The sequence below is a fragment of the Rattus rattus genome, chromosome 11 (assembly GCF_011064425.1).
Source record: "Rattus rattus isolate New Zealand chromosome 11, Rrattus_CSIRO_v1, whole genome shotgun sequence".
NCBI lineage: Eukaryota > Metazoa > Chordata > Mammalia > Rodentia > Muridae > Rattus > Rattus rattus.
In genome coordinates this window covers 94,268,849-94,287,872 of record NC_046164.1, presented here as the reverse complement: position 1 = coordinate 94,287,872, position 19,024 = coordinate 94,268,849, and positions in this window count along the sequence as shown.

The window sequence follows — 19,024 nt, the reverse complement described above, 5'->3', positions numbered from 1 at the left end:
CCTGCAGTGTGTGACCCATCTGCAGCCCACCAGCATGCCAGACCACCCCAGTGGAGATGGCTGTTGACCCTGCAGGAGGTGGCCAGGCCTCTGTCACCATGCAGGTCTTGGAGACCTATAGGGAGCAGTCTTCTAATGAGCACCAGGCTTGTTTGACATTTCCCTGAATTCTTACATTTCCCAACCGCCTTCCTGACCCCACGCACACATCCTATGACATGGCAATTAGTTGTTCTCTGGGGCTCAACAGCATTGGTGTGCGCGGCCACCGCGGTAGTAGGGCTTTGTTCCTGATTTAATCGGCAGTCAGCCCCCAACAACAACCAAAAAATAGGCGAAACCAGCCAGCTGCAGACCCAGCTGTCAGCTCCCCCCTCCCCCTCCACGCACGTGCGCGCGCATTCAAGTGACTGCTAGGGAGCCCAGCCAGCGCCCAGAGAAAGCCTCTGTCACAGCTCTTCTTTTCCTCCTCCTCACAGAGTATGGGCTGGGGAGGGGAGACACCGGGCTTGGGCTTAGCAGCAGGGTCGGAGGCTCCTGCTAACAGTTTACATTCCTGTTTATATCCGGACTGGCAAACTGTTAATTTCTCTTGTGGGAGTGACAAACGGGAAACCTAGGAATGCTGAGAAGTTGCAGTCTAGAAAAAGCCCAGACACTGTTGAAGTCGGGGCTGGGAGGCAGGGAGCCCTTGCCGCCCTCAGGCCCTCCACAGAGGATCTCTGCCTTTGGCTGTCCACAGCTCCCCTGCTATGCTGCCCCCACCACAGTGCCCTTGGAGGCAGGCTGTGAAGTCCCGCAGGACAGAAACCTACTTCGCAGAGTGTATCTGCTTAGGACCTGTGGGATCCGTCTCTGCCAGCCACAAGCAAGCAGCCTTGGTCTGGCTACCAGCAGAAACCATCGAGGGACTACACTGGGCTCAGCAGACCCTTCCCACTGCTACCCCCTGACGTCCTCAAGCCTAGGTAGTGGCTCTCCATCTGCTGCACAGGGAAAACACAGGGAAGTCAGTCGGACCTCATTACCATAGGTGGGACTGGGGCACTCGTTTGTTTGTTTAATTTCCAAATGATTTTGATGGGCAGCAGGGTAGAAAGATGATATAAAGACGGGTTGCTGTTGTTGGCGTCATTATCATTGTTTCAAAGGCCAGAGTGAAGGCCAGGGATGAGAAGAGGAGGGATGCGATTCCCAGTCAGAGCCTCCTGCTCGCTCGCTCGGCTGAATGGTCAGGGTGCCCTCGTCAGCCTGTAGGCGTGGGGAGTGTTCCTGAGATGTGGGACTTGCGGTCCGATGCCGAGCCAGTCCACCATGCCTCCAGGCCCAGAGCACTACAATCTGCCCTCAGCCTGGGTTCCCAGGACCCCAGAGCGTCTTGGAGGCAGGGACAGAGAGGCCTTACCCCTCTGTCTCACCGTCTAGCCCAGATTTATTGTCTCCTGCTTAATTCATCTCTGCAGCAATGCCAGCGAGCATCCTGGCCTGAAGAAAGACCCAGAGAGAAGAGCAGGCTGTAAGCGAGCCCTGGGAGAGTGGTCACAAGGCTATGGATGCAGGACACACATTTTAGCGCTCTACTTGCCAGGCATAGATCACATTTAAATATCCCTATACACATAATTTATTATTAAAGGAACTGGATATATATATATATATAAAACTATTTTGGAAGTTTTGACTACTGTTAAAAAAAATCAGTATTTCTTTTTTTTTTTCACTTGGGGGAAGGATCTGGGCAAGCCCGGCCATCCACGCATGCTCACACGCATGCTCAGTCCTTCTGAGGGTTCCTGAGACCTGACAGGTAGCTCCTCCAAAGGCCACCAATGAAAGCCATCCCTTTCCATCCACCCCTCTCTGTCACCAGGTCACCCCAGGTCACAGAACTGCCTCACCCTTCTGGACACCTGCCTAAGAGGTGCCCACCCCCACCTCCACTCCCACTTCTACACTTTCTGAGGTGACTGGCCTAATCTAAACCCCTCCTTCAGTAGAAGTCTCCAAAGCGAGCAGAATCTTCCCCACACAGCCACGCGTGCCTCTCTGATCCCTTTTGGATGTTACCAGATAACTAAATCAGTTCCTTTTCTGATAGGTTCTCTGTCTACTGGCCTCAGGCCCTTTGCTTCCTGAAATTGTCAGAAAAGGTGTGGCCACTGTCTGTCCCCCTGCTCATCACCATGCACCATTACGAGGTTCGTGTGTGCCTAGTGGGTGCTAGGATAGGTGTGGGGCAGGCGTCTAGTCAGCAAAAGGCCCCAGAAGGCTGCGATGCTCCCAGAAGCTGGCACGGTGGGTGGAGTAGGGTTGGTTCGCTGACATGGCTGCTGTCCCTGGTGCTGCGTTGGGAGACGTTCTTCTGGAACTCTCAGGGTGGAGAGCTGTCTGTCACCCATGCTGCCGACTCTCCTATATTTGCAACTTGGCCCGTCCATGTTCAGGCAGAACCTGGCTCTGGCTGTGAGGCTAGATCTTGCCAGTGCTTGGTTTTTTATCCAGAAAAGGAACTTGTGGTAGCATCTCAGCCCACCAAGAGCATCCTGACTCAGCATAACCACACCCATTTTGCCTAACATCCTTTTGATGGAGAAGGGAGGTCTGAAGAGGCTGATGTTTTTTTGGTTTTTTGGTTTTCACGTCTGGTCTGAGACTCGGTGCTAAGATTGCGTACCTGTATTCACATAGCGTCTAGATCCCCAGTTCAGCACCTGAGGACTCCATCTTAAAGGTCTGAGGCCAGCCCTGTAAGCAACCTGAAGCTGTTAAGACAATACTAGGAATTCCAGGAATGCAAAAGACCCCAGAGGTTACCTCCCACCTGCAGAAGTGCACATCCAAAAACATTTGTGATTTTTTTTTTTTTTTTTTTTTTTTTTGCCTCTAAAAGCTGCTCCCCCTTTTCGCCATCTCAAATCCAAACAAGGAGACTGGTCAACTGCAGCTTAAATAAAACTTAGCTAAGTAAAACTCAATAAAGCTGGGCAGTGGTAGCACAGCCCTTTAAAGAACTTGGGAGGCACAGGCAGGCAGATCCTGAGTTCGAGGCCAGTCTGGTCTACAGAGTGAGTTCCAGGGCAGCTAGGGCTACACAGAGAGACCCCATCTTGAAACATTCAGTACTGCAAACAGATTCCTACCTTCTACTGTCTGTCTAACATGTTTAATGGGTTTTAATATGTTAGTCTAGATTCCTCTGTGTGCTTCTTGTCAGGGTCTTGACACCAGCAATTCTGTCATGAGCCTTTTCTCTCTGTTTGCCAATGCTTGCCTTCCACTGAGCGACACATTAGAAAATGGGAAAACCCAAACTCTGCCCGGTGCCCAGAAATAACACTTGAAGAGCCCCCGGTGGCCCTGGAATTTTGGTCATTTGGGAAAGGAGATTGTCAACTACCAGATCCTCCAGCCCTAAGCACAGTCTGCTCTGTGAGGCTTGAAGTAAATCCAAATAGCTTTATTTGGAAGCCAGACAGGAAGGGCTCCGGCCAGGCCCAATGAGTAGACATCCTTCCGGCACTGGGTCTACTCTTTAGTGGTGAACTGAAATGTGCTGGGCCCAGAGTCTACAGCAATAAAATGAACAAGGACCACGAAGGAACTGTCACATGGGCTGCAGGGCAAGCCCTGGGGCTCTGCCGAGGCTTTCCACGGCCGCTTCTTTTACTAGAGAGCACTGCTCTGGAATCCTTTGGGTCCCACTGATAGCTTGGCGCCTTCGATAGAAAATGTACTGAGCGCTCATTTTGAGACGGGGCCTTGACACGGACTTGACTGGACTGGAACCTGCTGTGTGGAGAGGCTGCCAGCCCTGTAAAGGTTAGCTTTTTCTGTGTTAACCTTGAAAAGCCTCCCTAAGAAATCAGTGAGCCAAGCTATCCTGCATTCCATAAAGAACTCTAAATTCCTCCCACTTTCCTGGAAAAAAAAAAATCTATATTCCCTGCAGAATCCGCAGTTACCTGATGCTGGGGCTAAAACCTCACCAAGCTCTGCTTTGGTGCCTGGGGCTTCAGGCTGCTCCACCCCCACGCCCTCACTCAGCATCTCTCCCACCTCTGCGGTGCGCCGGGGCCCTGCACTCTGTGTCCTGATAATGGCATGTTGATGAGACTAAGAGTCCCCTGACAGATGGGCTGACCGCAGTCAGCACTTGGAAAAGGAGCCCAGCCATTAAATGCTTTGCTCAAGCAAGTTGTCTCCAAACAGCAAGAAGCCCCGCCCCCATGAGCCGGATCTGCTTCATTTCGTTCTGAAGGTCCTCTTTTCTCCTAGCCACCTGACACATCCTGTCCTCCTGGACTCAGCCCCAGCTGCAGGCCCATCATCTATTTCTTACAAATGAAATCATTGAATGGCTCCTCGTTGGGTTTCAAACCCAGGACAAATGGCTGAGGAGCCTATACAAAGCAAAGCGGACCTGGCCTCCAGATTCTCCCAGCATCCCTCAGTTCCTACCTGTTACAGGGTAGGGCTGGCATACCCCGCCCTCTACCCTGAACTCCCCAGCCCAGAGGCTAGGCTGCCCTTCCCCCAGAGGTTTTTTTGCTATATAGTCCAGCCACTTAGGTTACCAGCCTCTTTTGTACCTTTGGCCTCCTGACTGCTGCATTTGGTCCCCCATCTCCACACATGGCCCAGCTCATTCCACTCTGGGCTCTCCCAGATGTGTCTGCCTCTAGATATACTCTTTCTTTTTATCTACAGCTACCTCTCCTTACCTTTCCTCTTCCTTCCTTCTTTCTTTCCTTCCTTCCTTCCTTCCTTCCTTCCTTCCTTCCTTCCTTTCTTTCCTCCTGAAGTCCAGGAATGGTTATGGACTGAGATACAGAGAAGAACTCTATGCTCCCCATTTGCAGGGGCCTCCCAGTCGCAGAAGCCTCCTGTGACCTCTCCAGCACAAGAGCAGTGAACACCAACTAGTGGGCACAGGGCCACACAGGCTTGACCTTCCTTAACATGACGCTCCACTCACAGGGCTACGAAGGTCATGGGCATTGTCTGAAATGTTCTTGCCGTAATCTGAATTGGTCTTATTTCCACAACCGATCTCCAGGTCCTCACGAGGGAACCACAACACACTAGCTTTCCTCCCACCCGTCGCCTTCCTGCCCACAGTCAGGTCCCCAAGAAAGTGGGGCAAGGCTCACTCAGTACAGTGGCTCCTCCCAGCTCTTCTCACCACACCCCTACCCTAAACTCCTCCTTCCCAGGGGCTGGGCTTGCTCTTCCCTCCCCCAGCTTCTCTCTGGTTCTCTCTCTCTGGCTCTCTCTGGCTCTCTCTGGCTCTCTCTGGCTCTCTCTCTCTCTCTCTCTCTCTCTCTCTCTCTCTCTCTCTCTCTCTCTCCTTGGCTCCTTTCTTGGCCTGCTTACCCTTTCTCTTCCCTTCCTATCTCACTCTCCTCCCTCTCTTCTCTCAGGATCCAGTTCAATCTGGACCTTTCCGGATGCCTCTGGCGAATTCTCCGTCATATTTACAATAAACTTCCTCAGCCGTACTTTGGAGTGATCATATCCTCATCCTCATTCATCAACACCTTTGCACACATTGTGACTCCCTTTTTCCTTTTTCTTTCTCTCCCTGCACCCCTGCCCATCCCACCCCCAAGACAGAGCTTCTCTGTGTAGCTCTGATGCCCTATAACTCGCTCTGTAGACCAGGCTTGAATTCAGAGATCTGTCTGTCTATATGCCTTGAGTGCTGGGACTACCACCGCCGGGCTCACTAAGCCTCTCTCAGAGACAGGCCAGGGTCTCTGCAGTACAGGGACGCTACAGTTCGGGGTCCTTTTCTCTATTGCTCTGGCCTCAAACCTACCGCCTTGATGTGGCCTCTGAAGAATGGTAACTTGCAGCAGAATCTCCATGTTTGAAGACTAGTTTTGCTCACTCTTTGGGCTCTGTCCCTAAGACAGGCCCTAGTGAGAAGACCTTGAGACAGGAGAGGTTTATATAACTAGGGATCTGGCCTTCAATGTCCTCTCTCAAGAACTCTCCTTGATTCTTTTGCAGTGAGGGTTTGAAGAACAGAATCCCCACCTCCACCCCTCCCCTCCAAGTTCTCAAGGGCGTACCAGGATATGACGGTGTAACAGTGTAGGAGCCACGGAGGCAGCTGTTCCTCAGGACCACACAACCTCCACCAACAGAAAGCCTGCAGGACTAGGTGTGGTGGCCCATTGCAGGGCTCCTGAGACATCCTGAGTGAGCACGTGCTGTTGACAAAGGCACAGCCATGTCAAGACCCCAGTGTCGGCCCCGTGGAAGAGGCAAAGACTTCTCCAGGTGAGGCTAAGAGGGATGGCAAAGCCTTCCTCAGGTCTGAGGGTGAATGTTGACAGTGTGTGCAGATGTTGGCATAGCTTTTCCTCCCAGGAATGTTTACAGCCTGACAACCACTTCCCTATAGAAACTGCTCTTACCAAGATTAGCTAAGCCACACTCCTTGTTCAATTGTATGCAGTAACTGTTAAAAGTCAGGCACCTCCACAGACAGCCAAAAGGGTCCCTGCCGCAATATTAACAATCAGGCATCTTCACAGCCAGCTCCCGGGGACACACAACAAGACACGTCATCATTAGCTGCTCAGAGGAAACACATTGTCCTGTTCCCCTAACCCCACCCCCACCCCTGTCACATGTTCATGTACCATGGCCTCAATGAAAGCCATCTTTCCCTTCTGCATCTCTTTTTCCTTCTCTTCCTTCTCCTAGACGCAGCCTCTGTGTCCCCCTCCTCTTTAATAAACTTCCCACGTGAGACCTATTGCATAGTGTGATTTTGTCAGAAGCTGCAGCCAAGTTCCATAGTCACAAGACTGTGGTCCTGCCACATGCACCCCGCCACGTGGCGTGTGCCCACCCACAGGCCAGCTCCCTATCCCAACAAGTCTCCTGCTACTCAACCTTACTTCCTGGCCATCTGATTGCTAGCACTCTGCATGCAAACACGGGCAGATTGGTGAGTTTTCCTGGCTGGACCTAAGCTCCCAGCACCTCTCTGGTGTCCTTGGGGACCGAGCTCCACACCCCCCCCCACCAGTACAGTCTTGACGGCTACAGGTATGGTTGGCCCTTCTCGCTGACCCTCCACCTTAGGACCCCTTCCCTTGGATGAGATTTCTCTGTTCTCAAGACCCAGCTCCCCTCTTTTCTCTCAAAAGTCCCAGCTGGGTGTTCCAGGCATACACCCTATTGGTCCCCGGTTACCACGTGATAGTCTGGTAAGCCCGTTTGTACCACACATGCTCGGTTATTATTTCTATCCTCCAGATGCCACAGGTGATAGAAAATATTAATCTTTTTCCTCACCCATGAGAATTGTGTCTGCCTGTATCTCCAGGCTCCCCACTGGGGTGCCTCCGGACAACCTCAAACCTCTAAAATTAGCACTTTATCTAAAAGCTTACAGACTCGTTCACCTTTGCAATCAGATTTGGCCCCAGTATCCTCTAGATAACAACTCTATGTGGCTGCCTAGTAACACTTTTGATTCTGTTATCATAAGGGATCTTTCCAGCTATTGCCAGCGGTCCAGAAAATGGAAGGAGGTTTCCTATGTCCAGGCTTCTTCTTACCTTCGCTTCAAGCCTTCTCTCTCTTCTTCCTGTTCCCCAAATCAGCTCCCCCTAGCTATGAAATTTCAGCCAGATTGAATTTCCACTATCCTCCATCAAGCCCCCTGACCATCCTCCTCAGCCTTCCCTACACCCACCTCCTCAGCGTACTCTCCTCACCCAGCTTTCCAGACTCCTCCCCTTCCTTGCCGTCCGTAGGCCGCTCTAACCAGCTCACACGAACACCAACTTTCAGCCCTGACTGAGTCTGAGGCACAGCCCAACCAGACTCCTCAACAGAATTATAATACCCTGGGTGCCGTTTTAGCTAGAGACCAATTTACAACTTGCCTCCTGGTGGGTCTCTGTAATACTTAAGCCAGTAAATTATGAAAAACTCTGTCGGACCCTCCTGGGTCCCCTGCAGTGTTTGACCCCAGCTGAAGCCTCGCTGATGGCTGTAGAAGCCGTTGGTTCCTAACAAAGGACTGCCCTGGTAACAACACACCTGGGTGGTACACCTGGGCGATGGTTCATCCTGTCTTTTGTTCTTCGGTCTTTTGATCTTCCTGGATTTCTCCCCAGTAAATTTGGAGCAGTATTTGGTCTTTTGTTCCTGAGGCCTTAAGCTGGGTTTTTCCCACTGTGCTCCCTGGAATTTTCCACCCGGTGAACTTGAGGTATATATTCGCTGAACAAAGCTACAGATTTGGCATTCTCTCTTAACACGAATGACCCAAGTATGTGTGTTTTTTTTAACCCTGCAGGCTTATACCCGGCTCTCAGTACCACGGTTCGAGCAGGCACTGACAAAACTCCAAGAGGTCATCCAGGACAAACAGGAAAACACGTCTCAATTTTTAGAACACCTTACAAAGGCCCTCTTACAACATACTAATCTAGACCTTGAAAACCCAGAAAGTAATCAACTCCTGGTGACCTACTTCTTTTCGAAAAGCTACCCTGATGTTAGAACCAAGTGTAAATGCTCGGAGAGAGGATCCCTAACTCCATAGGCAGAAGTCTTGTCACTGGTCTTTAAAGTGTATCATGCCGGGTTGGGGATTTGGCTCAGTGGTAGAGCGCTTGCCTAGGAAGCGCAAGGTCCTGGGTTCGGTCCCCAGCCCCGGAGGAAAAAAAAAAAAAAAGGAAAAAAAAAAGTACTTTAAAGTGTATCATGCAAGAGATGAGAAGGCCTGCAAACAGAAATACCACATGCTGGCAAAGTTGTTCAACCAGCTTTGGTGACTGCCCAGGCTCCCGGTCTCCTGAAACTTGGGAATCATTAGGTCCCTGTCTCAAATGTGGTCAGCAGTGTCACTGAGCATGGGCCTGCCCCAATCCCTGCAAGTCACCAGGGCCATGTCCAAAGTGCCATCAAGTGGGACACTGGGCTGCTGATTACCCTGTGTCGCTTGTGGCACAGGGACATCATTCCCAGACTGCCCTATTGGACATCACTCCTATTGTTAATCTCCCAGGCCTGGTCATGGGCAAATGAAGGGGCCTGAGTTCCCTTGACCCAATTGCTACCATCACCTGACTCCCACCTCTCCTTATCATTTCCCTATTGTTGGGGTAGAGGGGCAGCCTAACAACTTCATCAATCCATACCACTTAGTTGCATGTTTAGGGGTGTTCCTCTTACCCATTTTGTTTTTGGTGGTATCAGTGTGTCCCATCCCCTTATTAGGAAGGGATCTTCTAGCCAAAGTGGGAACCTCTATTTCTTTTGTCCCCCTCCCCCTTTTGTCTGAACTCAAACTCACCAGGAGCTGCTCTCCTCCCTCTTCTAGCTACCCAACCTACTGGCTCTAACACATCATTGCCTTTGCCAGACCCAGGCAGACCCCAAGTCTGGGACATCCAGAACCCTTCTGTTCCTGTGGTGGTTTGAATAGACTTGGCCTGTGGAGTGGCACAATTAGGAGGTGTGGCCTTGTTGGAGGAAATGTGTCACTGTGGGGGTGGGCTTTGAGACCCTCCTCCCAGCTGCGTGAGAACAGTCTGCTTCTGGCTTCCTTTGGATGCAGATATAGAACTCTCAGCTCCACCAGCACCATGCCTGCCCAAATACTGTCATGCTTTCTGCCTTGATGATAATGGACTGAACCTCTGAAACTGTAATCCAGCCCCAATGAAATGTTACCCTTTATAAGAGTTGTCTTGGTCATGGTGTCTGTTCACAGTGATGAAACACTAAGACAGTTGTTAACACCATTCCCCCTTGTCATCCAATTACAGGACCCTACCTGGTACATCACCCAAGCTCAGTGCCTGCCTCTCTCTCTCTCTCTCTCTCTCTCTCTCTCTCTCTCTCTCTCTCTCTCTCTCTCTCCCCCCCTCTCTCCAGAGCCTCAGGGGACTAAAGCCCATTATCTCTGACTTCCTAAGAAAAGAACTTATCAGTCCCACCTCTTCCCCTTTAACACCCCTATATATTTGCAGTTAAAAAACTCAATAGGATCTACTCCCTGGTTCACGATCTCCAGCTCCTTAACTCTGCAGTGGTTCCTCTCCATTCTGACGTGCTACATGCTTCTCTCCACTATCCTCTCAGGGATTCCTCATTTCTAGGTCCTAGATCTCAAGGACCCATTCTCCTATTACCTTAGATGCCCAGTCACAACACATCTTTGCCTTTACCTGGACTGACCTTGACGCCCACTTCTCTACCCAACTCACCTCAGGGATTCCAGTACAGCCCACAACTATTTGGCCAGGCCCTGGCTTCTGTCCTACTCTCTCTGTCTCTCCCTAAATCTATGATTACTCATTAAGTTGATGACATTCTCCTCTGCAGTCCCTCTCTAGAGATTACCAAACTCATGCCTCTATATTTCCTGTCCAGCCAAGGCTACAGAGTGTCACCTTCTAAGGTCCAATTGTCCACCCCTCAGGTCACCAACTTGAGACTAACAATGACTCCAACCCACAAAGCCAGGACCTTAGATAGAAAACACCTAATCCAGTCTCTAACATTCCCCTTTATTAAAGAGGAGATTCTGTCATTCCTAGGGATAGTTGGCTTTTTATGTTCCTAGGTTCCTTCCTGTACCCTCATTCCCTGCCCCTTATATGAAGCAGTATTAGGCCCCACCCAGGAACCTCTTCTCAAACCTATTACTAAGCCCTTTCAAAGGCTCCAACAGGCCCTTCTTCAGGCCCCAGCCTTATACCTCTCAGACCTAACCTGTCCCTTCTTCCCTATGTAACAGAAAAGGAGGGATGTGCCCTCGGAATCCTAGGTCACCAACCAGGACCTTCCTCTGCACCCATAGTATACTTGTCATAGACATTAGACCTGACCATGCAGGGACAGACACCCTACATGTGTGCTTTAGCAGATGCTGAGATCCTTATTCAAGAATCTACAAACCTAACATTTGGATGGCCCATTACCATCTTCTCTTATTACCTGACCCAGCTCTTATACAAAGGCTTGCCGACTCTATCCCTCCTCACCCCTGAGAGAAAGGTTCTTTCCCTTCAGGTAGCACTGATCGACTACTAATAGATTCTACACTTTCCAAACATGCACACCTCTTAATAGGTCCAATTTTCCTCTTCAACAAAATGCTAACCACTCCCTATCTTATACCTGCCCAGAAACCTTAGAGGAACTACTACCTCAACCTTCACAAACACAGGAGTGCACATTGCCTCAGGACATCTATCTATACCTGGTACACAGATGTCAGCTCCTTGACAGAGTGGCTATGCTACAGTGTCAGATTCTGAGGTGGTTGAGGCATGGACTCTCCCTGCCCACACCACTAACCAACAGGCTAAACTAATAGACCTTACCCTTGCCTTCCAATTGGCACAGGGACAATCCCTAAATATCTACACAGACTCTAAATATGCCTTCCATATCCTCCTGTCCCACACTGCTATCTGGAAAGAGCTCAGGCTACTTATAACAAAAGGAGGATCAATAACTAATTCAGACCAAATTATGGCCATGCTAAAAGCCTCCCATCTCCCCAGAGCTATTGGAATTGTACACTGCTGGCCCCACCAGATAGCCAACTCTATTATCTCTAAGGGAAACAAGCAGTCTGATGAGGTGGCTGTGGCCTTGGGGGCTTAGACTCGCTCTACCCACCACAGGACATTCTCACACTACAACCCACATCCCCTTGTCACCCCCTGACACTCGTCAAACGCTCTCCTATCTACACCAGCTCTTTCCCTAACAGCCAAGTTTATCCTACTTTGTTGAAATCCACCCTCAACTCTAGGTATTGTACCCCCCCCCAATTCCCTTCATCTTGCTAAAAACTGTTAAACATTCCTAAAGCTATCTACCAAGGTTCACTTCCTTATTTGGCCACACACCCAATCAAAATTAAACACCTAACACACGGTTTCCCCTTTTACCTTTATTAACTACTATTTGTTTGCCTTTATGCAATGTCTGTCTCCTTTCTATCCAGAGACAGCCCTTTGTCCCTTCCCCCTCTTCCTCTTTCTCTTCTTCCCTTTCCTCCCCTCACCACTCCCCTCCCTCCCCTTCCTCCCCCTCTCCCTGTCCCTTCCCCTTCTTCCTCATCCTCTATCTCCTGTCCTTGTCTCCTATTCCCTGCCTCTTGTCTCCCTGGGGCAAATAAATCTCCTTCGTGCTGAGAACTTGGACCCGGGGTTCCTGAGCCAACACAAGTCCCTTCAACCAGACCACTCAACCCCAGCATTTTGATGTCCGAATGTCCTTTCTTCAAGGACAAGCCAGCTCATGTCTTTAATCCCAGCACTCGGAGAGGCAAAGAGTGAGTTTAAACTTGAGGTCAGCCCGGTCTACATATTGTGGTCAATGACAGCCAGGGCTACATAATGAAAGACTATGTCTCAAGAAAAGAAGAAAGAAGAAGAAGAAGAAGAAAGAAGAAGAAGAAGAAGAAAGAAGAAGAAGAAGAAGAAGAAGAAGAAGAAGAAAGAAGAAGAAGAAGAAGAAGAAGAAGAAGAAGAAGAAGAAGAAGAAGAAGAAGAAGAAGAAGAAAAGAAGAAGAAGAAGAAAGAAGAAGAAGAAGAAAAAAGAAGAAAAGGGAAAAAGAAAAAAAGAAAAGCAAAACCAGAACCAAAAACAGTAGGCAGCCAAACGCCACCTGGGTTTTCCTTGCAGACTTTCCTCCTGTAGGGCCAGGAATGTGTCACCTTCCATCCACTGTATTCCTACTTCATGAAGGACTCCACCTCCCATCACCTGATGACAACTGTCACCTTTAAAGGTTTTGTTTTCGTCCCATCAGATTCCCTGGAAAGAGTCCTGAAGTTGGGAAAAGATCCCACTCTAGGAACACCATGAAATATTCCCCTCTCACAGGCAATCCTGCCTTTCTCCCGTGCCTATGCTTGTGCCTGTGTGTGTGTGTGTGTGTGTGTGTGTGTCAACTTGACACGAGCTGGAGTTATCAAGAGAAAGGAACCTCAGTTGAGGAAATGCCTCCATGAGACCCAGCTGTAAGACATTTTCTCAACTAGTGATCAAGGGGGGAAGGGCCCAGCTCCTTGTAGGTGGTACCATCCTGGACTGATAGTCTTAGGTATTATAAGAAAGCAAGCTGAGCAAGGCAGGAGAAGCAATCCAGTAAGTAACATCCCTCCATGGCCTCTGCATCAGCTCCTGCTTCCTGACCTGCTTGAGTTCCAGTCCTGACTTCCTGTGGTGATGAACAGCAATGTGGAAGTGTGAGCTGAATAAACCCTTTCCTCCCCAACTTGCTTGCTTTTTGGTCATGATGTTTATGATAAAACCCTGACTAAGACTCTCTCTCTCTCTCTCTCTCTCTCTCTCTCTCTCTCTCTCTCTGTGTGTGTGTGTGTGTGTGTGTGTGTGTGTGTGTGTGATATATACTCTCTGTGTGATATATATATATATATATATATATATATATATATATTCTTAGCAAGAAGCTGAATGAGTTTATGCAGCTTGAAACTGCACATAAAAGACAAAACTGGGGAGAGAGCTTAGCCATGTAAGGATAGAATCTACTGGAGACAGGGATTCTTCTAAACTAAGATGCCTACAGAGCATAAATGTAGGCAAAATAAAAATGACACGTGTGCCTAAAATAAAATAAAATGTACTGCGTGTCTCCTGGTAAGAGAAAGGTGTTGTTCAGGTTGGTCCTTTGGGCAGCTAACGACAGAAAATAAATGCGACCATTGCCTGCCATGGCTGGACCTTACAGGGTGTAGAGCTGTGCGCACCCCACATCTTCATCAGAGGTTGCATAGGGCCCCTGGGTTTGCATTGCACCTGTTCCAAGCACAACACTCAGCTCTGTCAAACTTCCCTACTGCTTCTAGGGAGTTTCTTGCCCCACCTGATGGCTCCATTTCTTCGTCCTCTTACAGTCACTTAGCAGGCACTGGTCCCCATCAGGCCTACTGGCACTCAGGAGTACGGGCTCCTAGGTTCCTTTGAGCCTCAGCTGAGGTCCAGGTTTTCATTCTTCAGTTTCCCCTGAGATTTCAGAATGTGTCTGTGATGCTCACACAGTCCTCTCTGGCAACACTGACAACACCCCATCCCCACCCCCACACATACAGCCACCCCACCACACACACACACATACACCCACCCCACCACACACACACACACACACACACACACACACACACACACACACACACACAGAGTTCTATCTAGAAGTATAGTTTAAACATGGATGGGACAAGACAGCAACAGCCCAAAGCAGGGCTCCTTTGTAACCCTGCTGCTGGGAGGCCCATTTAAAAAAAAAAAAAGGACAAATATTACTGTCTCTTGATTTAAAGCTAAATGTCAAATGAAGATGTGGAGTCTCTGTCGTTTTAATTTTAGCCAGCCCTCACCACCACCAGGATTGAAGCTCTGACTGGGAAATCCAGGACGTGCCAGCATTCCCTGCCTGCTCACCCTCCCAAAGTCAGAGGTCACACAGGGCCTTCTGGGCTCACTCAGCCCTGTTCCCAACCAATAGCTAGGAAGTTTGCTTCTTTAGGGCCATGTGGAAGAATGCCAGGACATGGTGGAAAGGAACTCTCCTCAGGGGAGGAAAGGAATTCTCCCGCCTCCTACTCATTTGCAAAGCCACAGAAGTCCCAGGCTCTCTCTGGGGTGTCCTTAACACTAAAGAACCCCCAACCCACACCCAACCCCTAACCTTCTCAACCAGGCCTCTAGACCAGTCCTGGGGTGCTAAGGCAAGAACTGTCGGACCTTCCTGGGCCCCCATCAGTGTTTGACTCCTGCTGAGCCTTGCTGATGCATGTGGAAGCCTTTTGTTCCTAACAGAGGAACGGCCTGACCTTTCTGTTTGCCTTGAGAAGCACGCCTGGGTGGTACACCTGGGTGATAACACTGTTAAATGGGTTCCTGTTTTTGTTCCTTTTTCTTTGTTCCTGAGGGCGTTAGCCTGTTTTTCCACTGCACTTCCTAGATTTCTCCACTCAGTGAACTTGGGGTATATATATATTTGGGGAATCTAGTAAAAGATTTTGCATTCTCATAACACGAATGACCCAAGTATGTGTTTTTTCTTAAACCTCGCAGGCCTACACTAGGTTCTTGGTACCGTGTCAGCAGGGCACCAACAAATGGAGGTCCCACCGAGATCAGGAAAGTGAGGAATTCCTGACAGGGTCATCCCAGGAGCTGACCAGCAAAGTGAAGGGACCTATTGGGTAAAATGGGCCACAAAGTTAGAGCCCCAGTAAGTGGAAGACAGAAGGATATCTCGGGAATTGAAGGCACGTGCAAAGAAAAATAAAGATTTGGGCTAGCAGTGAGTAAACCTTGTAAAAAGGGACAAGGTAATGGTAAAGTGTTTTTGTATATGTGTTCTTTTAGAGTTATGTTAAAACCTAGAGAATCGAACTCAATTCTCATAGATGCTTTTAGTCTTTGGACCCTGACTGGAGACGGCTTATACTCTAGACATGAGAGAGAATGGGTTTGAGAAAAACAGTCCTCCCGGACTCTCCAGAGATGCTCTGGCCCTCCTTGTTTCCTTATTGTAGGGGTAAGGGGGCAGCCTTACCTCACCAGACCCCACCACTCAGTTACATTTTCAGGGGTGTTCTTCTCACCCATTCCGTCCTGGTGCTTTCAACCTGTCCCATCCCCTTACTAGGAAGGTGACTTCTAGCCAAAGTGGGAACCTCTGGTTCCTTTACTCCCCTATTTACCTGATCCCAAGCTCACCAGCAGCCCCTCTCCTTCTCCCAGCCACACAAACTACTGGTTCCAACACATCATTTCCTTCCAGCCTGCCAGGTAAGTCCAAACCACTCTGTTCCCAAACACCTTTCCCCTGTCATCATCATCATCCCCTGACCCCACCTGGATTATCAAGCTCAGTACCCACTCTTGTTCCAGAGCTTCGGGGGACCTAAGAATATCATCTCTCACCTCCTAAGAAAAAAACAACTATTTTGCTCTATACTTTAACACTCCTATATGTGCAGTTATATATACAGGACCTATTGCCTGGCTCAAAATCTCTGGATCATCAATTCTGCAGTTGTCCTGATTACCCACCCATCATGGCTAACCCTTATACACTCCTTTCTCCTCAGGAGCCTCCCTGTATACCTGGCATGGACCTCGAAGGCCTTCTTCTCTATTTTCCTTGACATCCAGTCACAAAACATATTTGCTTTTATCTAGACTGATGCTTATGACTCCCACCTCTATCTAACTCACCTGGACTGTCCTACTACAGGGGTTTTGAGATAGCCCACACCTATTTGGCCGGGCCCTGGTCTCTTTATCCCTCTATAAATTTAACTTATACAGTATGTAGATGACATTCTCCTTGCAGTCCATCCATACAAATTAGCCAAACTGACATATTTGCTCTTCTAAATTTCTTGTCCAACTGGGGCTATAGAGTCTCACCATCTGAGATCCAACTGTCCACCCCTCAGTTCACCTACTTGGAACTATTACCACAACCCACAAAGCCATTATTCAGATAGAAAATATCTAATCCAATCCCTCTCATGCCTCTCTACCAAAGAGGAGATTTTATCATTCCTAGCTTCTTATGTTCCTGGATCTCCTCTCATCCATCCTTGTCTGCCTCCATGTATGAGGCAGTCCTTGACCTCCTCACATAAACCCTTCTCACACCATTACCAAGCCCCTTCATAAGCTCCACTAGGTTCTCCTTCAGGCTACACCTTCCAGACCTAACTGGTCCCTTCTCCTTCTCTGTAACAGAAAAAGAAGAATATGCCCTCCAGGTCCTAGGCCATCAACTGTGAACTTCCTTTGCACCTGTGGCATACCTGCCCAAAAAATTAAACTCAGGGATAGACACCCTGCACACACACTTTAGCAGCTGCTGAGCTCCCCATTTGTGAATTCAGAAAACTAACTGTTGGGTCACCTACCACTGTCTTCTCCTTCCACAACTTGCCCACCTCTTAATGTATAAAGGCTTATAAACTCTATCTTCCCGCTGGGTGCTTTCTTTCCAGGTGACACTAGCAGAACACTCTACACTTACTATCCAATCATGTCCATCCCTCAACATCTCAAATCTTCTTCCCCAACCAAACACAGACCACTCCCCATCTCATTCTTGCATTGAAACCTTAGAGGAACCACTACCCCATCCCTCACACATACAGCAGGGCACATTGCCTCAGGCCATCTATCCCTAATACTTAGATGGCAGCTCCCTTTTACACAAGGGGGCCTAGAAAGCAGGTGGTGGTGCCATAGTGTCAAATACCAAGGTGGTTGAGAAACAGGCCTTCCCTGCCCACACCATTAATCATCAGTCTAAACTAATAGTTCTTGCCTGTGCCTTCAAATTTGCACAAGGACAATCCCTAAATGTCCACAGTCAATGCAGGCCATCAGGGGCTACTTAAAATTCTCATCACCCCAATATTCATTTCTGCTCCATTTATTGACCTTTTTTTGGCCTGCTTCCAGGTACTTCAGCCAATAAATCTTAACAGTGCGACCTTGAGTAAAGGTTAGGACCCCTGCCTCATTGTGGAAGGACTCCACTGCTCACAAAGTCTGGACTCAGACTCAGTCCCTCAGCCCTAACCATCCCTGGAGCCTAAAGACAGAAGGTTGTTCCCAGCCACTGTGCCCGAGAGCTCAGACTATTAATGGACAGTCTTGTAAAGACACCAGGCAGAGCAAAGTGGGACAGAACTAGAAGAAACTTCCCTTGGGACCTGAGGCAGAGGATCACACTGCTTTTAGGATCCCTTGGCACAGAAGTATTCGTGCTATGATGTTCCAGAAGAGAGAATAATACTTGCAGATTCTTGGGGTCATAACATGAAGGCAAGAAGGGACATTTTGTGGAAATTCTGTAAGTCTGGCCTTTTCTAAGCCATGATGTGTTGGATTGCCTTAGATCCTTGGGTCTCAAGCCTTTGTGCACATGGGAACCACTTGAGGATGCCACAGTGACTGAAATATCTGTGGTGACTTCAGAGTAACCTCTGAGGCACATGGGAGGGACTCAAAGAAGCAGTTGGTGCTGCAACAGGTTGGGCCAAAGAAGGAAACATTGCTGCAGATGCTGAGGGCGGAGATACACGATGGGACTCCATTTGTTTGCATTTATTTGGCCTTCAAGATGAAGATAAAGGGTCTGGGGAAGAGGTTCAGCTCATAAAGTACTTGCTATACAATCATGAGGACCTGAGTTCAGTCCCCCAGAACCCACATAAAAAAGCCATTATAGTGCCCACACTTGTAACCACAGAGTTTGAGAGGTAGATCCAGGAGAATCACTGGAGCTCCTCTGCCAGTCAGCCTAAGTCAATTGCCAAGCCTGAGGCCAATGAGAGACCCTGTTTGAAAACAAACAAACAAAGAAACAAACAAAAAAATAACAACCGAGGTGTATAGTAACTAAGAAACAATACCCTGAGAAAAACCGACTCCATGACAGGGTTCAAATTGACAGTTAAGGACACTAGACCTAAATCTCTGTTTCCAAGAACTGAACAAGCCCAGGTAAGTCCAGGCCTCAGAAGCTGCCCCACTACCTGGCCTGAGGTAAGGACAATAAGTCAGCAGCAGTTTCCAGACTTCCCCCAGCAACAGCTTCTAGCCTTCCCACCAGCAACAGTTTCCAGCCCCCCAACACCCCAGCAATGGTTGTAGAATGTCCCTAGAGATAAGGAGAACAGATTAAGATAGAGCTCACCTATTCTTCCCAGAATTCCCCTAATGTGCTTTAAATCAGGTCTGCAAGCTTACTTGGGTATCTCTCTATCTTGGTAATGGGAGACCCCAACATGCTGGACTTCTGCAGATTAAAATGCTCTCTACATTTACATACTGTTTAAGTCTGGGATGTTGTTCTTCAGTGAATCATGGACCCTTAAAACCCAAGGTTGACCTCTAACCTTCACATATATAAGCTATGTGCGCGCGCACACACACACACACACACACACACACACACACACAGAAGCAAAGAGACAGAGACAGAGATAGA